Source organism: Triturus cristatus, chromosome 10 (genome assembly GCF_964204655.1).
Source record: "Triturus cristatus chromosome 10, aTriCri1.1, whole genome shotgun sequence".
Lineage (NCBI taxonomy): Eukaryota > Metazoa > Chordata > Amphibia > Caudata > Salamandridae > Triturus > Triturus cristatus.
The window spans coordinates 1,206,025,042-1,206,042,839 of record NC_140593.1 but is presented as its reverse complement, the minus strand read 5'-3'; the positions used below and the strand labels follow the sequence as shown (position 1 = coordinate 1,206,042,839).

Below are 17,798 nucleotides of genomic sequence, written 5' to 3'. Positions count from 1 at the left end.
AAAAAAAGTCATAAAAGGAATCAAAGATGGCGACACTCTGTATTCCTATGATACCTATATTCTGGTTACTAGGCGGGATCAGCGCCTATGGGAACGTCCACTAGGCGTTCCTACATCCAATCCCACCAATAGTAAGGGAAGGCCTCATTGGCGTGTCAGTGCGGTGTATAGAGGACTACTATGCCTCTCCTCAAATGCAGCCTATTACCTGCCCTTCCGCTGCTCGAATGACAGTTTTTTTTTTTTTAGCGGCCAAAAAGATAAATATTGCGGACATCGTGCTTCTCAGCCGATTTAACTATTATTTTGCAAAATGTTGGAGGGTCTGCCCAGTGGAGGAGTATTCTTTCAACAAGTGCTGTTGTCAGTTTGGGTGTTTGTTTCTGACCTTGATGAACCTTAATAGATCAGACTATTTGCAAAGAATTCATTAAAAGTGAGTTTAAAAAAAATTAACCGAGAAACATTTCTGCCTCCACCTTGGTGACAAATTGTTAGAGACAGGTTGATTGTCATGTATACCTTGTTGCATAGATTTGTATTAGAGATGGAGCAATGTTATAGGCTATTAAATAAGACACAAGTGAGGGTTTTTCTACAGCGTACATTTTAATCTTGCGTATTTGGTGGTAATGAACAAAAGGAGTCTTGGAGGAATTATTTGCCTAAAATGACACTATTTAGTCCACTAGATAAGTTAGGATTGATCCCAGGTTTTCCTGATTGACACTACAATTCAGACGCTAGATGGGTGTCTCTGATATCAAAGGTTTATTCTTTGTCCTTCATATTTGGAGGATGAGATTAGGGAGGGGTGACGGACAGATAACACTTTCTACTGCAGGTAGTATTACAAATCACAAACCTTATGGCATAAAAGTCATTCACAATAGACTGCTTTACACTATTGTTTTATCCGGAACAGGGAGATTTGCTGGGATTCAAGGATGCTTAGTCATGCCTGGGAGTTTAACCTGGCTCTTCATGTTACATGGTCAGCAGTTGTAGCTACTAGGCCACATCACCTCCTGTGAAAGTTTGGCTTATTTTGGCCCTGAGGTTACAAGAGGACCTTGAGCCAGGCATTTTGGCTCGAGCTTTCAGTGGCTCATCCAGCTCTATTTGCTACTGCTTAATTTGACATGCCAAATGCATTAAGACATCAGTGCGTAATGGAAGTCGATGGAGCACCACCTCAGCCCTGCCAAGTACCACGCATCAGGCGTTGGACTAACGCATTTCAGTGTGGTGATCTGCATCACCACACTGAAATGCAAAGTCATGCAAAAAAGCGCTTCGTCAGCGGCATTGTAATCATGATGCACCTTACTGACTATTGAAATTAAAGCTGGTTTCATTGTCTGGAGTGTCAGCGTGCCGTGCACTCCGCTTCCGGCAGGTTTGGGGTGAGTCTGCAGCTATTAGTTGTTACAGTGTAAAAGAAATTCACCCAATGAGCCACGACGCACCATAGCATGATTAATGACATCACGTTCATGGCGCTGCGGCTGGACTAATGTGCGGGCAGCTACCGTTAGAATAAAGGACAGACAGATCCTTAGCACAGGGTTAAAACTGCTCCTCTGGTAAGATTAATTTTGCCTGTTAGTGCGCTTGTATGATGTGCAAAGCGCAGCACTTCCAGCTAGTGAAAAGCCAGTGCAGCGTATTACTTTAATCATAGAAATGTTATGTGGGGCAAGGCCGGCAGATTCACACACTTCCCATACTTTTGATCGGAGATTAATACCCAGACAATGCGTTCAAAGAGATGCTTGCAGCTCTACTGTAACTCCTCTCTGCACTGAGGCACCTACCTTCCTAACCTCAATTGCCTCATTACCTGATCTGTTTTTTTTGGGCATAGAAGGGTTTCTTTATTATGCCAAAGAAGCTCTTTAAACTAGCTTTGGCAACTATTCTTGCTGTTACTGTTCCCCGGATCACGTCTGATCTCACGTGGACACACTGTTGTAGAGGAGCCATGTCCTGTCTACGCATGCTGTGGCAGGATGTTGAATTCCCCTGCTGCATGGCCCAGAGTTAAAGGAGGAAGCCAGTGTTTGAGAATCGTTTACCACCTGCTCACCACCTCCTGACCTCTCAATGTGCTTTTGTTGTGGCCTGCCCAGGCAGAGCCCAACTTCTGTCCCAGACTCACCACACCAGCACGAGTCTCGTGAGAGCAGGTGGCACAAGCCGAGGCTGCAGTGCAGCATGGCTCGCTCTAACGCTTTGAAGAAGATAGGCTAGCGACCCATGCGGTGCCACGCCTGCAGCTCCTCTCTGTGGATCATTCGGACAGTTATAAAGCGACTCGGGTAAATCAAATATTAATTTAATAATTTACTGTTGCTGACATTTAAAATGTTTGTTACGAAAATGGGGAGGGGGCTCCAGCACGGCATAGTGCCTTGCAAATGGGCACATTAAAGTTGTCTGTGCTGTAAATGCGCTACATTTTATCTAAACTAGCAGTTTTTCTGATTTATTAGTAGTGCAAAGTGTTTAACATCCTTGCTTGACAGTGACACTACCAAGCAGCACCCTTTATTTTCCCAGCACGGTTAGACTTGCTAAGTCAGAGATAAGTCATGTGATTAATGTTCCTGCTGGAGGGAGGTCGGAGTTTTGTCTACTGGCGGTTTTCACACTCGACATTAAGTAGCGCAGAGGGTTAATATGCCAGCTGCAAATAGTCTACCAGCATATTATATTGGAATGTATTATATGTAGATAGCTCAGTGGGTTGCAGCTTTTGTCGCAGAGGTTCCTTTGTTACATGTGGTTCAGCCGCGCCTAAAGCCGAGGTTGGGGTGGAGGGTGCTGATTTTTTTTAGAAATGAAATATTGGCCTTAAAATCACCTGCTGCAAAGTTCGACATCCTTGTTGCTCAAATGAGTGTGATTTCTGATATTTGTCTATTTCCATGGACTTCATTGCATGATTTGGGGCGCATGAAAGTGGCACTCATTTAGGGGTTGACTCTTAAATCCACTGAATGTATGAAAATGTCACACTTAAGCAATCTGAAACATTAGAAGCTGTACTCAAATGGGTGTAATTTCTGATATTTATGATTCCCTTGTCTTCATTGCTTGATTTTGGTAGAAAGTGTCAAGTCATTGAAATGTCACTCATAATTACACTGAAATTATGAAAATATCACTCCTAGCAATCTGAAACCTTGGCAGCGATGCCACACCTTACTAGTGGGTATTTTCATACTCTACTAGAAAGTCACTATTTTAGGATTCTGTTTTTGTTAGTGAGTTAATCCCTCAACCTCCCATGCCTGCTTCTCGTTTAAAGCGCTGTAATGCCCTTAGGCCAAGTCAGCGCAATATAAAACTGCAAAAAAAAGTGGGGAAATGTAGGAAGAAGAGTTAAACTTGCTTAATGTGCATGCGCCTTCTGTCGAGTCTTGTACAAAATGCCCCCGTTCTGTGCTGGTTTTGAAGCCCGCAGCTTCACGGGGCGCCCAGGCTTTCAGCTCGAGGTGTACTGCTGCTTGCCATGCACACCCTGTATGGCCGCTTCATCCGAGGCTTCCATCGCGCAGCTGGGACTTGGGCCGGTAAACTGCTGGTAGTGACATTACCGGCCGCATTCTGTCTTCTGTGTCTATGGGTGTCGGCACGCGGTGACATCACTTTCCGGCGTGCTCCGCAGCGCTTGCTTCCGCCGGGCACGGCGTGATTGGCGGAGGGGTGGGGCCAGGCGGTGATTGGCGGCCGCAGTGAGAACTGCCGCACCGCACGCGGGCGGGGCAGGAGGGTCAGTGTGTTCCGGGCTCTGCCGCTGCCGCCATCTTGTGTTTGTTGGGAGAAGCCGGAGACAGGAGGAGAGCGAGCAGCGGAGAACCTGCCCCGCAGCGCCTCATTGGTGAGAGACGTACAAGTGGCTCGCAGGGAGTCTTGGGCTGATGTGGGGGGATGACAGGGTGCCCTCGCAGCTCCTCCCCCATTCATTGAGGGAAGAGTGTGTATGCAACACCCCATTCACACTGCCCACCCACATCCATACAGGCGAAGGGTTAAAGCGAGGGCTCAGACAGGCAATTGTGGCTCATTGTGGAAGAGGGCAGTTTAGACCAGTCCCCGTTCGTGTGCGAGTGCACCCTCACACAGCTACCTACATTCACACAGGCGAATTGTTAGGGGGGGGGGGCAGACAGGCCTTCCCCATGCGGGGGCAGGATCAGTCCTATGTACTGCCCACCCGTATTTTTACAGGTGAATTACTAGAGATGGAGCCGGAGGTACACTGCGGAGGGTTCTATGTGCCAATACTTAACTGTCCAATCGTATTCATATAGTCAAAGGGCTGAGTATAGGGCCCGCTAAACTCACTGTGGGATGCATGCATAGCCAGACCCGTTTAATTTTGTGGCAAATTATACTTCATGCGGAGGGAGTGAGCTCATACAACCTTCTTACGCTGGAGAAGGGCTCAGCCTTTAATAATTAAGATTTTACTCGGGAAACCCTTTCTGTAGTGAGGGGCAGTTTATATACTAAGGGTTTACTTATCAACAAATTGGAACGGCTGACCTCGCTCATAATAAAACCCTTAACTATGGAAGGGAGAGCTAAAAAAAGCAGTCCTAGTCATACTGGCTCGCTGTCCATCCCTGACATTGATACCGTCAGCAGCGATCAGACTTTGGAACTCGATGGGGCCGCATCGTACTTTAGGGTGGATAGGGCTGTCTCCACAATTAGTTACGGGGCATCCATTTCCTTTCACAATAACCAGGATGAGGGTCTCGCACCCCGTTCTCGTGAGGAATCTGAGATGTCACGTACACGCATTACGTACTGTCTCAAATGCAAACCTGATGAAAGCTATGGAGACATCGTGGGGTTAAATACTTAACGCACTTGTTAGTGTATAACTGCCCAGTGACATATAGAAACTGAATGGTATTTCTGAAACGCTTAACACCTCAACTTTAAGTGACTTGCTGCTTAACTAGTAAACGATTACCAATCAAAGGCACGCACTTTCCATATTGTCTTCCGTGACTGACACCAAGCTGCGAGCACCAGAACATCGATCACTGTGATCATGTGGTCTTTCCCACGGATCCATCTCCGGTGTGCCTTTTATCGTTCTGTCCCATCTCGTACACAGTTTTGCGCACTCTTTACCATCGGCCGAATGTGCCTAGGATTATTCAAAGCCAATGGGAAATGTGAGAGTACTTGAATTATGTTTCTTGTTGGTATGGTAACACAGGCCAGCTTTTTTTTCTCCCTGGAAGCAATTCGCTTTTCGGCGAGATCTCTGCAGCGCCAGCTAGAACTATCCAATTGGATATTTTGTCAAAAGGCCCTTTGCTTGGTCTGTCCTCCCTCTCGCCAGTCCGTGCTTGCCTAAATGTCTGTCTGGAAGCGTGCACTTTGTGTTTGCATGTGCAGCACAGGGGTTGGCGAGAGGATCTGTCCTGCTCTCCAGAGCGCATGGGAGGGGTTTAGAAAACATCAGGGATCAGCTGCCAATCACACTGCGAAACTAAAGGGTCTGGCAGCCGGTCCCTCCTGCTGACGCTTTGCAGTGAAAGTGAAACCTCCCAGTTTAACGCCAGCCAGGGTACCACTGCCTCTAGCCTGTTACTGACCCGGGAGTCAGGGAGGAGCCCGGTGCTACTACCCGCCTTGAGAGCTTCGTCACATGGGTCAATTCTGGCGCCGTGACCAAGCTTCCTGGCCTGGACGACTGTTTTACGAAAAACTACGGAACAGTTGCTCCCACCGCGAAGTATGCAAGTGCGCTTTCCCGATACCTAGCCAGTGTATTATGGGTGTTCCTTTTATATTAGTCTGAAAATAGACCCCCACCCCTGTTTGTGACGTATATAGCGCCGTCATTTCGTCTTTTGAGCACTCGGGCCTCACCGAAAGCGCGGGTGAGGTGCACAGGGCGGGGGGGGATTTGCCTTCAGGCCCACAGTGGTCACGTCAGAACGGAGCTGTGTGCGATCCATAATGGCCTCGCTTCCCGGAGACAGTGGGGTGTGAGAAGCAGCATCCCCCTCGCTTTGCGAAGAGGCCTGGATCTTTACTCGGTAAGCTTAGTGTTTATCCACTCCTTTTAGACACGTTGTTGTCTTGGGGTGGCCTAGTGAATATTCCCTCAGTGTGTGAGGGGCCGACTGGCTTGCCTTGGGGTGGTCTAGTAAAGATGACCTTGGTGTGTGATGGTCCTATCGGCTTGTCTTGGAGTTACCTAGTGAAAATGCCCAGGGTGTTTGATGGTCTGCATGGGGTGGCCTAGTGAAGATTCCCTCGGTGTGTGACGGTCTGATTGGTGTACCTTGGCCTAGTGAAGATCTTGTCGGTGTGTGAGCGACTGATTGGCTTGTCTCACGGTTGGCTAGCGAAGATGGCCTCTCTGTGCTGGAGTCTGGCTAATCTCGGGGTGACCCCGTTCAGATGCCCTCTGTGTAAGCATCTGATTGGCTTGTCTCTGGGAGACCCCGTTCAGATGCCCTCTGTGTGTGAGGGTCTGATTTGCTTGTCTTGGGGTGCCTGGTGAAGATGCGCGAAGAAAGTTTGAGCGTTGTCTCCTCATTTATGTAAAGATTGATTCTCCCCAAAAGTGTACTATTTGGTTCCGATGTTTGATTTGAAAGAGAAGCAGGTTATTTTTTTCAAAAATCTTTTATTGGTTGTATTGTTTTTATATTATGTCAAAGCTTTTTTTTTAATGTGCCGTCTGTCTGAGGATCTTATTGTCTTGACTTGGGTTGATTTAGTGAAGATGCCCTCTGTCTGTGAGGGTCCGATTTTTTTTTTTTCTGCGTCCGTGTTGCTGCAGGGTGGTAACACATTCAAAGTTGGCAGGGGGTTTGTCCATTGAAATAACCGGTTGTCCTTTCAAGTACAAAGCGACGGAGGATTGGTGTAAGAAAGAAGCGCTACTGTTACAAATAGCACTGTATTCTGAACATTGAGGGAGGGCTAGCCAGGGCGAGGCCAGAGGCTGCCGGGGGCGCTCCGCCGGTATTGTGTGGGTGGCGAGACCCAGCGGTCTCCTAGCCAGACCGGGCGGGCGGGCGGCCACTGCTTTCCCAGCCCGATCTGCTGACCGAGCCCGGCCCAGAGGTGGACCCGGGGCCGCTGAAGAGCTCCACACCTTCTGCCGCCTCTCCGGCAGTGAGCCTCTGCCTGCCTGCTGCTTCCGGGCCTCTAGGGCTCCTAGGAGACCGCAGTTCTGCGAGAAGGGCCGTCTGCGGCGTGGCACCTTGTAGGCGAAGCAGCATTATTTGGATTTTATCCTTTAAGTAAGGGGTAGCCTGTAAGAACCGGGAGGGGTGGGGTTGGTGTGGTTGAATAATTCTTGTGCTGTTGACTAGTCTGGCCGAGAAGGAAGCAGTGTTTGTAGTACTTGCTAGAATAACAATCCCAAAATCCAGTGTGGAGACTGGGCATTAATCTGCTGCTTTCAGCTGCTCTGAGGAGATTAGGTGCTTGAATTATTTTGAGCAAGAGGTGGTAGGCGTTGACAGACCTGGTCAATGAGTGGTATGAGAGCGAGGGAAAATTTAAGTGTGACAGTTTTTTGCGTTTGTGAGAGCGAATGCAAAAATGCATTCCAGCTTTAATGCGTACATATATTTGTATGCGAGGATGTAAAGAGCAATAACTTTTTTTGTGAGTTGGGCTTAAGAACATTTTCCAACATCTGGGTCTCCAGTCCTTTCCGTGCAGGTGCTTAGCATGGAGATGTATTCAGTTGTCGATGTTTTGTAGGGTAGATCCTGTATAGAAATCAGACAACATGATCTCCTCTGCCTAACAAGCTGCAAAGCATTCCTCTCGCGCCCTAAATAAGGTTAAGGGGTTATAGAGCACTGGATGGATTTGCAAGTGAGGGTCCGACAGGAGCCCTCTCTACGCCTTTGAGTAGGGTTTGAATCGTACTCATTTTCCTTTCCAGTAACTGTGAGACGCACAGTACCCGGTATGAAGGTGCAGTTGAGTGGGTGTGCAATTTTAATGTACCCTCATTCACTAAAGCCTAAGCTCTTCTCTCAAACATTATCCAAATATGGTGCCACTCTCTTGGGCTCGAAATATAAAATGGAAACGTTTTGCAGAAAGAGTGAAATGTCATTAGGTCTCGCCTGAGACAGCGCTTTAGCGCTGCTCTGGCAAGACTTATAGTAAGCGAGTTTTGGAAGTGCAGACAGTGCTTTTCAGGCCTCCAAATACAGTGCATGTGCGCCGGGCGCGCGCACCATTTGGCAGCCTGAAAAGCACTGCCTGATCACTTCGCGGCCCCTTTGATGTCCTTCAGTGAGCCGCGCGGCCACGGAGGACATCAAAGTGCACACCATTTCCTCGTCAACTTCAGTGCACGCTTGTTATGACCTTTATTTCCCTTTGCTTGGAAGCCGCATCTGGTGCCGCATTGGAAGTGCTGTGCCCAGATCTTAATGTCTGTGAAGTACAATCTTTTGTACATGGTTTGAGAAACCTTTGGGAATTAACCCTCCCTTAAATTCCGGTCACCCTGTACTGAAATCGATTTAGTACTTGATCGTTTTAGCGGGGAAGGTCGGCAGGCTAAGCCACTGACATCTAAAGGATTCATCTTGCTTCTTTAGGACATCACCCAAGGTAAAGTGGGACACTACACTTTTGTAAAAAAAACACTTTCCTTCCCGCTTTTCCGATAAACATGTGTCGGAAGTTGATTCCACGTTGTCTTCTCCCTAAAGGCGTAGACCGGAATCACGAACTCTGTTTTTTTTAACAGACAATAAAGGCGACCATCCTAATATTCTCGATCTAGACATCAATCGCGTCATTCGTGACATGATATTGCAAAGAGAGGAAGCTATTCAAAATATTTTAACATAATATTAAAAAGTGTGTAAATACAAGTTGATTACAAAACAGAGAAAATACGTAATTACGCTGTATTTCAAATTGTATTCATAATATCAGTTATAGTTTGGCCATTTGAAGTATTAATTGAAATAAGTAATACTGCACTCCTAACTACAAACTCGTTTGGGTTTATTTCAAATGCTAAGCAAGATTTGCACGTCAACATGGCCGCTTTCAAATTTTATAAATGAAAGTAACATGTAACTAGTTTGTTGGTCCGTCTTTCATCTAGTTCAGTGCAGCTAAGAGCTGTTCATGTCTGTAGTCTCTAAGGTGTTTTTTAGACAGCCGTCTGGGTGGAAAACTTGATTGATTACGTTGAACATTTTTTTGGGGAATTTCATAAAAAATATTAGGGTTTTGATGTAAGTATTAAGAACGTTACCAAAATAAGATATTCTGTTTTGATAATAAAAGGTATGTCCTCCAAGAAGCACAAACAATTTGTAGGTTTTAAAACAAGAGATTGCGAGTCTTTCTGAAACATAATTATTTAGAAATCTGCGTCTTCACTGCAGTTTGCAGGCAAATGGGTCCTCCGGTTGGCAGACTCGCTCACCATTTCAAGATGGCCGCGGTAGAGCCACTCTTTCCTTCCCGGTGCTTTATGAGAGCCGCTTCTGTGTTCGAGCCCCTTCCCAGCCCCATAGCAGAATCGCAAACTGGTTGCTGTAGTCTGCTTCGCCTGTCTGTCCTTCCCACACGGACAGCAGCAGAGCAACTCAGCATGGATCTGCAGATGCTGAGAAGGCGCGTTCGGATGTACATAGATCAGGTGAAGAGAGCACAGCAGTGCAGGCGTTACACGCAGTGACCGCTCCTGCAGTGGTATTACCCACTACACGGTCTGCACATATTTCCTGTCATTATTGCTGTCCTTGATTTTGTCACACTCACCACCTTGCAATACCAAACAAAACACAATATCTCAAACACTGCACACTGCTACCTTACAATGAGTATTGTGCACGGTTGGGATTAGATATGCAGCTAGGAATAGCTGGGGAGGCTTGGTGCTTGTGGGGAGAGCACAAGTCCCAAAAAATATAAGTGGGGATACTAACCAAGTTAAGCAGTATACAAGTGACATCGTGGTGCCTGGCGTCACAACGCATCATCACACATGGCATGAAGTGACATCAAAAGAAGTGCCATCAGATATTCACACCTCACACACATGTTTATCAGGTCTATCATGAGTACATTTAAGCGCACTACGAGATTTAACGATTGAGATTTTGCATCTGGGTTGTGTCAATATAGTGGCGCAACCCTGATGCAAAATCTGGGCCAAAACTAAGACATTCATTTTGTTTTCAAACTCAGCCACTAAGAAATTGGCAACAAGGAGAGAAACCAGGATGTCTGGTCTGTTTATTTAGCTGCAAAGTCTGTATTTTAAAATATGTTATGGGGTTAATGTATGCATTGCAGAGATGCATGGCCAGTAAATCTTTGAATACAATAATAATGGTAACATTAAATTGAGTAGCACTATAGAAGCAATAAAATGTTTAAAAAAATTATTTGTGTAAATACTGGGACAGACCCAACACATCTGACATTCTTACAGTGCATGCATTTCTCTTGTATATAGGGACTGAACAAAATCAGAAGCATGCCACACTTAAGTACCTGTGAAGTGATAACAAGCTATGGGCCTTTGTTTCCCCTCCATTGCATTTGCATCTAAGTGTGAGGCTCCAGACCATACCCAGCCAGGATCATATTGTAACAACAAGCATTTGCAATGCAATAGGTCTCGCATTTATACAAGTTTGAGCTATTGGCATTGTAAATGACAGTGCCTTTTACTCATGTTTTAAATAAAAAGCAAGTCTCGCATTTGCAAAAGTTTAAGCTATTGGCATTGTTCATGACAATGCCTTTTTTATCTAAGTTATAAAACAAACACATAAATAAATTCCATTATCATTTACAATGCCAATAGCTAGTGTTGCATTGTTATTAGCAATGCCAACTGCTCACACTTTTATAATGCGAGACCTATTGCATTGCAAATGCTTGTTTTTAGGTTGAGGACTGTCCGGTCTGCCGAAGGCAGAACCGGAAGTCGGAGATTTAATGTTTCTGAGAGTGGCTCCTTAGCCTGCCTCTCTTTTTGCCTCTCCTCCATTGGCTGGCTTCCTAAACGGAGGCCAGCCATTGGAGGAGAGAGCCGTCCCTCCAAATAGGCTCCGTCTTTTTCAGATTCGGGGGCGTGTTCCTTGCTGTTCTTTCCACTTTTAGCCACGCCCTTTTAGAACAGCAGGAACACGCCCCCGAATCCGAAAAAATTTCGAAGCTTCCATCCGCCATTTTTTTTGTTATAGTCTGGCCGTGAGGATCCATCCGTCCGGCGCCGTGTTGTTGTGCTGGTGGCGGCGCTGCCGGGGCAGGCTCCAGTTTGACGAGCAGGGATCCGCACCGTACTTTGGACTTGTGCCACCGGATCGGGTTTGTGTAAATCCGGGAGGGAGCTCCTGAGTTCCGAGTTTGCTTTCCGCGGTCACAAGATTACACAGTTGGCAGGAGGGAAGCGCTGTTCTTTCCGTGTGGCGCAGGACCCGTGTGCTCGTCGCCGGAGCAGGATGCGGTGTACCTGGCGCAGCCCTTTGGCCCTCCACCTCTCCCGGTTACTCATTAATGGGGCTGTGTGATGTAACTTCAGGAAGCGGGCGGATCCCGGCCCGTCAGCATTCCACGTCCCTCCGATCCCGGCGCAGCCTGCATGCCGCCGACGTTCTGAAGCGACCAGGCACTCCTGAACTGGAATCGGACAGCCTCATATTAGAGGAGCGCTAAGGGTACCTTCCGGCGTGAAGCTGACTCCCATCTTAAAGGAATCATTCCTTTACGGGACTGTGACACTTTAATCGGAAAAGCTCCATTCTGCTAAACTCCCCCTTTTGCAAGAACGGAGCACTTCCCTGAGAAGTCCAGGTAACAGATACACTCCTGCTGGAACAGCTGCATAAATCATGTGCTCTGTCCCGGAAGCAGCATTCGCAATCCTGCAGGAACAACGTTCATTAAGGATTTAGTTAATATCAAAGGGCGAGCATCATCTTCCTGCGGAAGGGCAGGACTAGATACACTTGTCTGCAGGAGGAAAAGCCGCCCCCTGCATGTACCGAACTCCCTTTGCAGGTTAAATAACAAGATGAGCAAGATGAGCAAATAGGCCATGGCACTATCCTGTACGCTGCAAGGACCCCGTTCACTCCTTCAGCAGCAGAAGACAGCCAGACCGTGCTTTGCAGGAGCAGCACGTGCTGTTTGCGTAGGTCACTTCACATCCCTTCAGTCTTTGTAGTAGTCATATGTCCTCAGGCACAGAAAGGCTCTTTTAGGAATAGACGCCGCCCTGATGTAGCCAGTGCTTTAAATGGGCAGCTACTGTCCGGTACTGAATACCTGCGCTTCTTAGCACTGCTGCAGTACATTTAATGAGAAAATATCGACAACCCTCGTATACTAGAAGAAATCGCCCGTTTAGGTAAAGCACAGTATCTTACAGGAAGAACCTTCTGGCAGGCATCTGACGCTCTTGCAGGACGCATTACACCTCATTTGAAGAGTTTATATAAACGTATAAAACATAAATGAGGTGATGCGTCTGTAATGCCTGTGAAAATAAATGTGGCCCAATAAAATATGGTTTTTGTAAAACTGCATCTCCTGAGTCTTGGAATGAGGGGGCATGATAATTCTCTAGAACTGAACGCTGCTGCTTCAAATGGACCTTTATAGTGCGATTTGTTCTTTGAGTTAGCTTAAATAACTATCTTTATAACTAGAGCACATGAAAGGGCAGCATGGTAAAACCATATTTGTGTAATGGTGGCAAGCTTGGCCAACTAGGCCTATGACAGACAATTTACTTGGTGCACCCAGTAAAACCTTTAATTTATAATTTTTACCTTTAAACAGACCCAGCAGATGCGCATGAATTAAACACTCAGACACATCCCCATGAAATCCGTAGAACTACTGTGCGATGCTGAAACCCTGTAATCCCAATAAAAACAGTTTGACAAAAAAATTCCTTAAAATTTATGAAAAGCGAAACTTGAGAGATACATTTTGGAGATTTCGTGCAGTCTGTTGGGGCCGGCAGGGGCTTCGAGTGGTGGGGGTCGCTATGGCTGTCTGTGTTCTTCATTGAAATGCCCATAGAGAGTTTTGCCAAAAGGTTGGCGGCACCGAATGCCCCTCATTTCAGCATGAAAACAGAGGCTAATGTGTCCTGTGGAGACATCTCAAATCTCAGTATATAGTACACCACTGAAGTCACAAATGATTCCTGCTGTACATGTCGATTCGCTCATATTGGAAAATACACTTCCATCACAAAGCCATATGAAGCGCAAGCTGTGCAATATATACTTTTTCTGCCAACAGCATGACATGACATGTCAGCTTCTAGTTGTTTAAATTGGGACTGCAGCCTTACAAAAAAGATGAACTGCTTCAAGGCCTATGCATTTTACAGTAGCTTTTGTATTGTAATGATACCGGCGACGTAGTCGGGAAGCTTCCTGCAGGCCCAATAATTGGCATTTGTTGTGCATGGTTTTAAGAATGTGGATTTTTTGTGTGGATAATCGTGGAAGAGCTTAAATATTGTGCTCAAGGCTTGGAGGCTGCCCCGTTCATGTTGTAGCATACCTGTAACAGATACTTCCTATCTTTGGGCGGTTGTGTGAGAAGTTATCTTGAAGCTTCTTTGGGTTGGTTTGATGTGGGTTCATTATCTGACCTAAGTGGAAAGCACCACTCTGCTTACATCTCACTACCTCACAACATCCCTCTCCCTCACTACATCACTGTTTCACTACATCACTCTCTCTCACTACATAACTCTCTACCTCACTACTCCACTCTATCTCACTACCTCACTATCTCAGAACTTCTCTCTCTCAAAACATCACTACCTCACTCTCTAGCTCACAACCTCACAACTTCACTCTCTCACTCACTACCTCAATCACTCTCTATCTCACTACCTCACTCTTTCTATCTCACTAACTCACTTTCACTCTCTCTTTCACTACCTCTCTCTCTATCTCACTACATCACATCACTCTATGCTTATATATCACTACCTCACAACATCCCTCTCCCTCACTACCTCACTCTTTCACTACCTCACTCTCTCTATCTCACTACCTCACTCTCTATCTACCTCACTCTCTCTCACTACCTCACTCTCTATTTCCTCACTCTCTCTCTATCTCACTACCTCACTCTCTCTCTGCTAATGCAATAGGTATCACATATGCAAAAAAAAGCTAATGCCAATAGAAATGACAATGCCATTTATTTAGAGATACAAAAATGATTTAAAAAAATGAGCAATACCAATAGCTCTACCTATAATATTGCCGAGACCATTGCATTGTAAATGCTTGTTTTCATATGAAGGCCAAATTGTGGCAAACTGCTCCACCGGTGCAGCCAGGAAAGAGGTCAATGTACAGTTTTTCCTTGCAGTTGTTTCACCAAGGATACAAAATCTAGGGCAGTGATTCTTAACCCGAGACCCCATGGGCGGCCACACGGACTTCTCAGGGGTTCTGTGACGGTTTAATAAAATTAAATGTAAAAATTAATAATGTATATACAATTAAAGAAGCAACATTTAAACTTTTTCTACGCGTGAATGTGAATTAAACAAAATATTTCAATACTTGAGCATTTGTTTGGTTTCAGCTCACAGTAGTTACTTGGGCTCCTCGATTTCAAATAATGATTCAGTTCGGGTACCCACGTTCAAGTAATGACTCGGTCGGGGTCCACCGAAATAAAAAGGTTCTGAACCACTGGTCTAGGGAGAACTACACAAAGCCCTAATAGCTCGTTCTCCCTGGACCAGACGGAGGTTATAGAGAACCGCAGAAGTCCCACTAACAGACCAGTTGATTTTCCTGCCTTACAACCCCCCTCCCCCTCCATCTGTGGCAGTCCGAAGCAGATCTGGGACATTTTGTGTTTTTCACACCAGGACCTACTTTGCCTACAGAGGAATGGAAACAAATTAGTTCAATCCTAGCCCAATGAGGAACATGTTACAAAAGACAGGCAGAACATCCTTGATGTTGTAAAATATGCCTTTATTATGGTAACGCTACTCTTAAGTAATCAATCTCACCACACTGACTCCCATCCGAAGCCCTCTTCGTTGCACTAGTCTCCTTTGTACCTCCCCACCATTGTAAGTTACACCTCTCACCACACACGAGAACAAGCTGCTTTTTCCGATATCAGAGAAATGAAAGTTACTACAGAAACTAAACTACATTTTCCCGGACACAGTCTGTGGGGTTGCGAGTACCTTTCTTTACAAGCGGTGCCAAGTCCACAGTCCTGCAGTGAGCTGCAGGACTATTACGCTTTTTTTCTCGTGATTCTCTTTAGAAATTAAGTTAATCCTTTATAACGCTTTGTGTCTGGATTTATGGTACTGCTAGTAAAAAAAATAAAGTTTAATCTGTACACTTGTCAATTCTTGGTGCTATCTTAAGTATTAATGGGGTAAAACCCTGTAGTTTTTCTCACAAAAGACCGTGACTGTCTCTCGGCAGAGAATGAAGTAGCGCTGCTTCTTCTTTAGCAGGTGCAAACAGGGAATTTATAAAACTTGAGAAGCAGAGCCGAGTGTTTGTGTCCAGCCTAGCACGCATTGTCAAAGACAATATATTTCGCCTTTGTGGCTTTGCCAATGCTTTTTTGCAGATATTGTGCAACATCCATGATATGCCATATCAGCTAAAAAAAGTGTAAATGAGGATTGATTGAAGAACACCTGTTTAACTAACTACGCATGTACATGCCTTCTTTCAGAATGATTTGTTTTTTAATTTACTGATCCAAGATGGTGGTTGCCACTTGAATGATAAACAAATTAAATTTATATCGAATAAAAAGCAAACGTGAGTGACAAAGCCAGCCAATAGTAACTGATGGGCAGGTTCTACATCTGGTATTAGTGTTTGGTTTGGTGTACGAGAGGCTATACACATGCACCTAAAAATTGTCTGGTAGGCAAGACGTAGAAAATCACAGCTGGCCAGAGTAATCGTTTTATCTCGTTATGCTTTACGTTTTTCAGAGTGCTCGGTTTCCTCTAATCTTGGTCTTCGACGCATGCTCTATTTTGGCAACAGTCTTGTACATGCTCTATTCTGTCAAGTCGCTGCTGTCTCTGCAGCAAGTCCCTTTGGAAGTCGTATCAGAACAGCAATACTCCAAAGTCCCGCCATTCCCCTACAAGCACATTGCTGTTTGCAGAGGACAGCCCCACAGAAGATGAAGTACCTCCCCCTGGCAGCTGGAGCTTGACACTACGCTATCCTAGCTCTCTGTGTGAGATCAGTAAGGGACTTCTACAAGAGGAAGCGCTCACCTCTTTGCTACAATCAGTGATCGTTGCTCATTCATAGCAGTCTTGCTGGTGGAGCCTGTTTACAGAATAACGCATCTGCTTGGATGGCACTTCATTGATTAGTGTGCATTGAGCAGTATTTGACCCAAAGGGTCAAAGCTGCCCCGAGTTCACAACATGTTGGACAAAGCAGTTCTGTGTTTTCACAGCTCTGTGATTGTTTGTCGTCTCTGCATTGAATGGAGATGCAACTGACAGACATACAGTTTGAAGCAGATAATTATTCCGCTTTTGTCTCCAGAACTGCGTTTCTGCAGGTTTTATTTAACAGAGCCGTTTTCAATTGTAACCAGGGTATACCAAGTACATCTCACTTTTGCAAACATGATCCCGAAGGATATCCAAGCGCTTCACAATTAAGGATGGTCAGGGTTAGGCAGGCATCAAATACATATCAAAGGAAACAGTTACAAAGGGTGCAACACAGCAATACAATAGTTGAAGAAAAAAATATTTTATATATATATATATATATATATATATATATATATATATATATATATATATATATATATATATATATATATATATATATATCTCATATGAACAAGGCCGAGGCAGGCTGAAACACGTCAAGGTGGCAGTAATAAACAAAAAAAAATATAGCACTTACTTTGTGGTTCGCTTCTGTTTGTTTCCGGAGAGGAGGAGTTGCAGCAACGGAGTCTGTGGAATATATATATATATATATATATATATATATAATCTATAGACAGACTGGTGGGGGGGGCAAGAAAAGATTAGGTCAGGGGATATAAAGCATCAGTACAAGAGATGAGGGTATAAGTCCAGTATCTTCAAGCAAATAAGAGCCTACTTAAGGTAGAAACTTGCACATAAGGAATCGTTTTACTTCCATTTTGAAGGCAACCGTGGAGGTGAGTCTGCGAATTGCAGGAGGGAGAGAGTTCCAGATCCACGGAGACGGAAAAAGCTGTTTAACAAGTTCTGTTTTTTGCTATCTGTGGTTTAAGAAGGAAGGTGTTAACACTTCTTGAGGGTTTACCACCTCCAGATAGTTCTAGCTTTTGGCATAGGTACTTGGGGGTTTTGAGATGGAGAGCATTGTGAGTCAGGCAGGCTATCTTTAGCTGTATTCTTGCTTCAAAAGGCAGCCAATTTAGAGATTTTATAACTGGGGAAATGTGCGCAGATCTTTTTGTGCCCGTGGTCCGTCTGGCTGCCGCATTCAATACAGCCTTAAGGGGTGGCAAGGTATATTTCGGGAGGCAACAACGTGTAGCACTGCCATAGTCTAGCCTCGGCAAAACCAGCGCTTGAACCACCTGCTTTAAGTCAGCTTGTGGGACAAAGGTTTGTGATTCCTGAGTAGTCTCATCTGGTGATTTGCACCCTTACAAACCTTACTAATGTGGTTCTTCAAATTTAAGTGTTTGTCCAGGGTGATTACGAGCGATTTGGCTGAATCAATAATGACCGGGGGGGGGGG

At 45.4% G+C, this 17,798-nt stretch overlaps 1 protein-coding gene across 4 annotated transcripts in view; it reads left to right on the top strand.

The window, feature by feature from the left end:
* Positions 1-17,798, top strand: part of UBA1 (ubiquitin like modifier activating enzyme 1) — a 363,931-nt gene that overhangs the window by 18,015 nt on the left and 328,118 nt on the right. The window contains exon 1 of one of the 4 annotated variants that reach the window (XM_085629695.1): positions 3,729-3,886. The exons of 2 other annotated variants lie outside the window; for them this stretch is intronic. The gene's annotated coding sequence lies outside the window, so the exon portion shown is untranslated. Of the gene's footprint in view, positions 1-3,728; positions 3,887-5,509; positions 6,072-17,798 lie in introns of those variants that run through there. One more of the 4 variants, XM_085629694.1, reaches the window with a different exon arrangement.